Source organism: Gossypium hirsutum, chromosome D13, assembly GCF_007990345.1.
Source record: "Gossypium hirsutum isolate 1008001.06 chromosome D13, Gossypium_hirsutum_v2.1, whole genome shotgun sequence".
NCBI classification, from domain to species: Eukaryota; Viridiplantae; Streptophyta; class Magnoliopsida; order Malvales; family Malvaceae; genus Gossypium; species Gossypium hirsutum.
Window position 1 is genome coordinate 25375685 of NC_053449.1, and position 6818 is coordinate 25382502.

At 33.7% G+C, this 6818-nt stretch overlaps 1 pseudogene; it reads right to left on the reverse strand.

Annotated features, from left to right (window-relative positions):
* Positions 1 to 244: 244 nt before the first annotated feature.
* Positions 245 to 4137, reverse strand: LOC107920525 (acyl-coenzyme A oxidase 4, peroxisomal-like; annotated as a pseudogene).
* Positions 4138 to 6818: the final 2681 nt, after the last annotated feature.

Here is a 6818-nt window from a genome sequence, read left to right on the forward strand (position 1 = left end):
CATCACTTGGGTTCAACAGCCTCCAAATGTTTAGTGGTCTTTATTAACAGGTCAAGAAACGGAGAGTATTTGCCATTATTACCCAAGGAGTGCAAAATCATCCACGGTGAGATTCGATGAGTAATTAGTTTTGCTGCTGTGCATTGGGATACCTTTTAATTGGAAGAATTGGTACTCTAGAGACCCGTACTCGTTTTAGAAATGATAAATATAAATTATATAAATTTATCAATTAATGATTCAATTATTAAAAATGATAAAATAATATTATCCATTATTACTACATATAATACACTATAATCGCTTCATTATTCTCTAAACAAGCTTTTTACAGAGAAGCTACGTAAATTTATTCAGATCCCAAATAAATTGGACATTAGAGCTCATAATATTCATTTCCCTTCACCTATTCACAAGTGCTAATTCAAAGCCTTCTTTTTCCCGTAACTGAAGAAATCTCCTCCTAGAATAGAGAAGAAAGTCCAGGATCACAGGCGGCTGTGCTTGCTCATCTCAGGTGCCTTAAAGCTGGCAAAACCAGTGATTTCCCTACCAGTTACCAAGCTGTTGATATCATACGTGCCTTCATATGTATAAATGGGTTCCATATCACAGAATGCCTGCATGGAATGGTGACACCAAGAACGGAAAACTCAAATATGTTTTCTATAAGGAATTTTTCTTTAGATCTGGATGACAATAAGGACCAAATCTTAAGTATACCAACTTCCCAAAGGCAGACATCTAATAACTGTTCATTATATACTTGATAGACTATTGGGAGGATCTCAGGTTTGGATTAGGTTTGTCAAACTGCATCCTGATTAACCAATAGATATATTCTACCATGAAGATGTGAATACGTGATTTTGTTTTGAAAGCAGAGAATGATAACCTTTGCAACATGAAAATCAGCCAGAATTCCATTGCCACCAAGTAATTCCCTCCCAAGCACGACTGTCTCTCTTGCCCTCACTGTGATCCATGACTGAAGACCATAAAAGTTTGTCAGGGCTTAACTAACTCAGAGTGAAACCTCGTATGAAATCACAGGTTTTACATATCTTAAAATGTTTATACCTTTCCCAAGCTAGCATGACCAGGAGTCATTTTACCCTTATCATACAATTTGCAAAGGCGCCAACCAACAAGGGTCATTGCTTGAATATCACCTAGCATTAGAGAAAGTTTCTGTTGGTTAAGTTGAAATGCTGCCAATGGAGCTCCAAACTGTTTCCTCTCCTTCAGATACCTACATCAAAGCAAATGCAAAACAGGTCACCTTACATGCTTGATATGTCATTCTTCAAATTGAGAATAACAGCACCCATTGCAATACCTCAAACACATGTCATAGACACCCATTGATATGCCAATAGGTTGCCATGCAACCATTACTCGTGAAACAGCCAGTACCTGCTTTTCCATGGTGACAGATCACATTTTCATGAATAAAGCATAAAATCCCGCAGGATATATTGAAAGGCACCAATATAAAAAAAAAAAGGTTAAATCCTACCACTGACCATAGATTATCAACCAATTAGCAAGCAGAAATATGAGCTGAGATGCTATCATTATCTCAAACAGGCTATTTGAACAAACCTTGTTTGTATCTAGAAATGAATTTAGACCAGGTAATCGGTCCTCATCAGGAACAAAGACATTCTTTAAGAGAATATCACCATTTTGCACAATTCGCACTCCAATCTTGTTTGCTATTTTTGTAGCTTTCAGTCCAGGGGAATTCTTCTTAACAATATATCTGAAACAGATGGCAGAAGCATCCCATTTTAAGGAAAAGGAGCATGCAATGAATACTGAATCTAGCCACCTTTTTATTTGCATTGTTATTGCTTCTCTCTCTGCTTGGTTACAATAATGTAAACTTTGAAAATTATGACTTCCATTTATGTTCTTTAAAATCCTAACGTAAATTCAAAATGGACAAAAAGTCCTAAATATCTTTCTCGCCCCTTCTTGAAATGATAACCAGATTTGAACATTTCCACCTCTTCAAGATCATTAAGCCCTTAATGGTACTTGAGTAAAAATTCTCAACTGAAATGTTGATTTGGCTTTTCATTCTATGTTTGTAAATACTTCCTAGTTTCTAGTGAACATACAAGCATGTGTATTTATTGACTATTAGATGGCGCTTGTGTTTACGACCAAATGCTAAATTCTTTTCAATGTCTTTCTTACATACTATTTCATTTACCCATTTATCTGATTGGTTTTGATATTCCTGGCAAAAATAACCAACACATCAGCAAAAGTACTGTTTCATATCCAGCGTTTTTGTCCGTCAATTATCCAACCTCCCTCTACCTGAAATTTTTTATATGATAGCAAACATGATACAAGCAGAAATTTTAGAATGTTTAGCAGTATAATAAGCTATACTAAAAAAGACAATCGAAAACCAATAAACAAGGTTGAGGGCAGACCTTTCTTGCAGTTGTATTTACAGCACTAGCATCACTTCCATATTCAGGCTCAGTCAAAGCCTAAAGATAAAATGATAAATATTTTTTTTTAAAAAATCCTTCAGAGTTAAAGCTGAAAAATGATATTAAAGCCTCCCAAAATGTTATTCCAGAAAGAAATACTACCCAACAAGCTATCGTCTTTAACTGTGCCAAAGAAGGTAAATACTTCTGCTTCTGTTCCTCTGACCCACATGATGCTGTTCTTGATGGTCCAGGCAATTTATGCAAAGGTCATATTTATCAGTTATCTTCTCTAAGAAAAAAAAATATATATACACATGCCATTAATTAATATGTAAAACAGAAAGGAAAGTTGTTTCATAAATCTCACCAATTGTAAGCATGCCTACAGAATGCACCAATAAAAATGTAGAGCAACTTGCATCAACTCTAGCAATCTCTGCATTTGCATTAGCACTAGTAGTGATGGAGAGACCAGGGGATCCATAACCCTGCAAATCATAGATAACCAAACATCATACTCACTTGAGTTACACTTAAAGAAAGAAGGAGATAAGTTAAAAACAAAAATTTAATGTAGGAATAACCTCGGTATTAAAGCCAGCAATTCCAAGATCAGCAAGTTTTGGAAGAATTTGGAATGGAAACTCTGCCTTCTCCCAATACTGGGAAAATTTTCAGATCAGTTTCTTTCTTGGTAAATGTGTAAGTAAAAACAATGATAAAAAGCAATTAACCCTAAAAATCATCAATCCAAGTTGTTAGACCAATCATGAACAGCATCTGAAAGATACCTCCGCCATTATAGGAGCTACTTCTTTTTCCATAAACTCTCTTACTTTCATTCGGAGAGTCTTCTCCTCAGGACTCAATAGATCATCAAATCGATAATAATCAGAAACTGTATTTATTTTTCCCAAAAGCAAAACACGCATATAATTAGAACTCAAGGTTTCCCATTTGATAACAACACATAGTCAAAATCTATAAAAAGATTTAGCACTCCAGAACCAATATTTTATCAAGTTGAGATGCATTAATGAAAAAATACAAGATTTTAGAAGAGCTATAAAATTCATACCAGACGGAGGAAAAACAGATGCTGGAGTTGCTTGAGGGAATGCAACCGAAACATCCAAAGGTGGTGAAGGTTTGTCACTTTTTTCAGTTTCATCTGTGAGACATCAAAGACAACAAATCTTTGACTAAAGCCAAACAACACAATAATCGCAAACACAACAACTTTGAAGCTGTCACTGTAAGAAAACAGCTAATAAAAATATAAAGTTTTTTCTTCTTTGAATTCTATTCTTCCCTGAATTCACCCAGAAATAATATGTAAAGCTCCAAACTTTCTTAAAATTTTCTTGCTATAATTAACATAGAGTCGCAAGTATTAAGTTTCTTAAAAATTGTCAAGTGCTTAGTTAGTTCTATCATTTGGGGGGAAAATTAAGATCGAATAACAAAAAGGAAAAAAGGAAAAGACAAAATTTTGAAAATCAACTTGCAGATAAAACGAACCTTGAAACTTGGATGGAAGTATCATGGTGATGGACTGACAAGTTCCTTTATTATACTGATAGAAACAAAATAGAAGGAAAATGGAGGAAAAGAAAGGCCAGGTAGAAGCATGATAAAAGATAGAGGTTTTATATTGTTTCTTTATCTTGGCACATGGATAACGATAAAGTTGGCGGTAGGGTCCCTATTACTAAATGTGAAAGTAGAATTAGCACGCAATTTAGGTTGAATGGTAATACAAGTAAATGATCAAAGGATGGCTCCCACCAGGTGTGGTTGGGGTCAATCCTAATTAATATATTATAATAGTAATGATAGCACCAACAAATAAAAATTTGAAAATAAGTTTGACATGTAATTCATCTTCCGGTAAGAAATGATTGAATAAAATTATGATTTTATATTTTTCTAATAGGATAATAACAAATTAGATTTTTGCTCTTAATTTTTAATATTTTTAGCTGGATTTGAATTCTTTTCAGGAGAAAAAATCTAAAAATCAAGAGAAAAAATATGATTTGTTATTCTCCTATTGGAGAGGGAGAAGGATAGGAATAACATAAAATCATGGTTTCATACTAGAGGTGCTTATAGGCCAGGCCGGGCACAACCAAAATTTTAGGCCCAGACCTAGCTTGGCCCAAAAAATGGGCCTAAAATTTTGCTCAAGTTCAGTCCGAATAAAAATATTAAAACCTGGACTTGGCTCGACCCATATTATTTTTTATATTATTTATATATATTTTTTAATATATATAATATATCAAAAATATAAAAATATTAAAATAAATATTTCCCAACAAATTTAAATATATATATACTTAAATAACACTAAGATAGGTGCAACTTAACAAGTAAATGCCTCTAAAATAGTAACAAAATTAACAATAAAATAAGAATTATACAATAACAACAAAATAGTAGCAACATAATAGTGAAATTGTAGCAAAATAGTGAAAAAAAAAATAGAAAAAAAAGGTTAAAACAATAGCAAAAAAATTGCAATATTTTTTTTTTGCATATTCGAACCGGGCAGGGCCCAGGCCAAAAAAACCTTACTCGAGGCTCGGCTCATTTTCTAAATGGACCTTTTTTTTGCCCATATCCATTTTTCGGGCCTATATTTTTACCCAAACCATCCCACTTTTCGGGCGGGCCTTTGGGTCGGCCTATAACACCCCAAAATAGGGCCTAGGAGTTTTAGGGGTATTTTAGGAATTTTGGCCTAGTCAAGCTCGAAAATTTGTAATGTTGGTACTTGGTAATGTTTTCGACTCTAGCATCTTAACTGTCAAACCAAATTTTGAAAAAGTGTTCTAGAAACCCTTAATTTTAGAGAAAGAACTAATTTGTAACATAGTTAAAACAGTGAGCATTTATGTGGCAATTAAACCAGTTTTTGAAATTGAACCTAAAAACCTTTACTTTCAGCCTAAACTCGCGATAGTTGTTCTTCAAGTTTGTAGTTGCCGCCCCTTGTTCTTTCCCTCACCATTCCATTGATTTTTATCCCCAAATCACAATACCTTGATTTCTTATCGTTCCCAAGTCATTTTCCATCATAAATCTCCAAGAAAAATGCTCAAAAACGCCATAGATTTCACCGTATTCTTCAAACGTGGGGCTTTTTTATTTACGTCAAAACTCATTCATTCTTTCAATAAAGGTAATCATTCATGTATTTATTGGTTTCTAATGTTATCTAGACTCTAAAACTGAATTATTAACCCTAAAATCATATGCTTTAAATAAAAGCTGAAAATCGAGCCATTAATGGTGAATTTCAGGATTTTGAGTCAAAACTTGGTTTAAAAGTTTTTTCAACTTGTTTTAGCATGATTAGAAGGTTTTAAAACTTATCTTGAAGTTTTGTTAAAGATTTCTCATGTTCTAATGAATTTTGTGAAAATTGCCTAAAAGATGTCGAAAAATGTCGATGCCATGAATTGAGTAGATTTGTCTAGTTTGAAGGTTACGAGTTAGGCGTAGATGATTAAGTAGATGAACATAACTGATTTTATGCAAAAAGGTTGAGTATAGATCAAGATATTAGTATATAAAGTTTGTTATGTTAATAGTTTAAGTTACATAAGAACTTAGCTTAAAGCTTGTGTTTTAGTTGGTTTGAGTGGATTCTTGGTTGATATTTGACTATGGTTATTGCATGATTCATGTGTGTAAAGCTTCAGATTTGTTAGAGCTTGCTACAAGCTAGGAAAGTGTTAGTTGAGCTTTCGGTTTTCGATAAAAGCAAAGTGATGAGTGTATGGGATTGCTACTCGTAAACATGAGTCGTGTGTATGGGATAAGCTTTCTTGAAACTATACTTGTCTTGTGGTTATGTGGTTATATAATATGCATGATATGTGATATGTGGATATGGTGATTATTTTGTAAAGTGCAATTATATATATGTAATAAATGTGTAATACATATGTTATATGACTATGCTAGTGTTTTGCAAAAGATGCTAATATGCAATGTTAGTGCACAAATAATCGGTAAGTAATATATGTTGTTTTTAGATATTTTGGCCTTGTGATCTTGGAACCATAGGATATAGTTGGCATGCCATAGGATTGTGGGTACTCACTTATATGTATAGTGGTTTTGGGCATTGAGGCCCTGGGACATGTTTGGAGGGATAAGGGAATGAGAGCTAAGCTCCATTCAATGAGACAAGTTAGGGGAAATAAGGAGAGTGTTAGCTATACGTTTTAATTTTGGGACCTGTTGTCTCTTTGAGTCTATGTGGTGTAACGAAGATCCGTGTATCTAATGAGTGATGATAGAGCTCACTATATGTTTCATAACTCAAGTGGCAATCTATCTTGTCTTCTA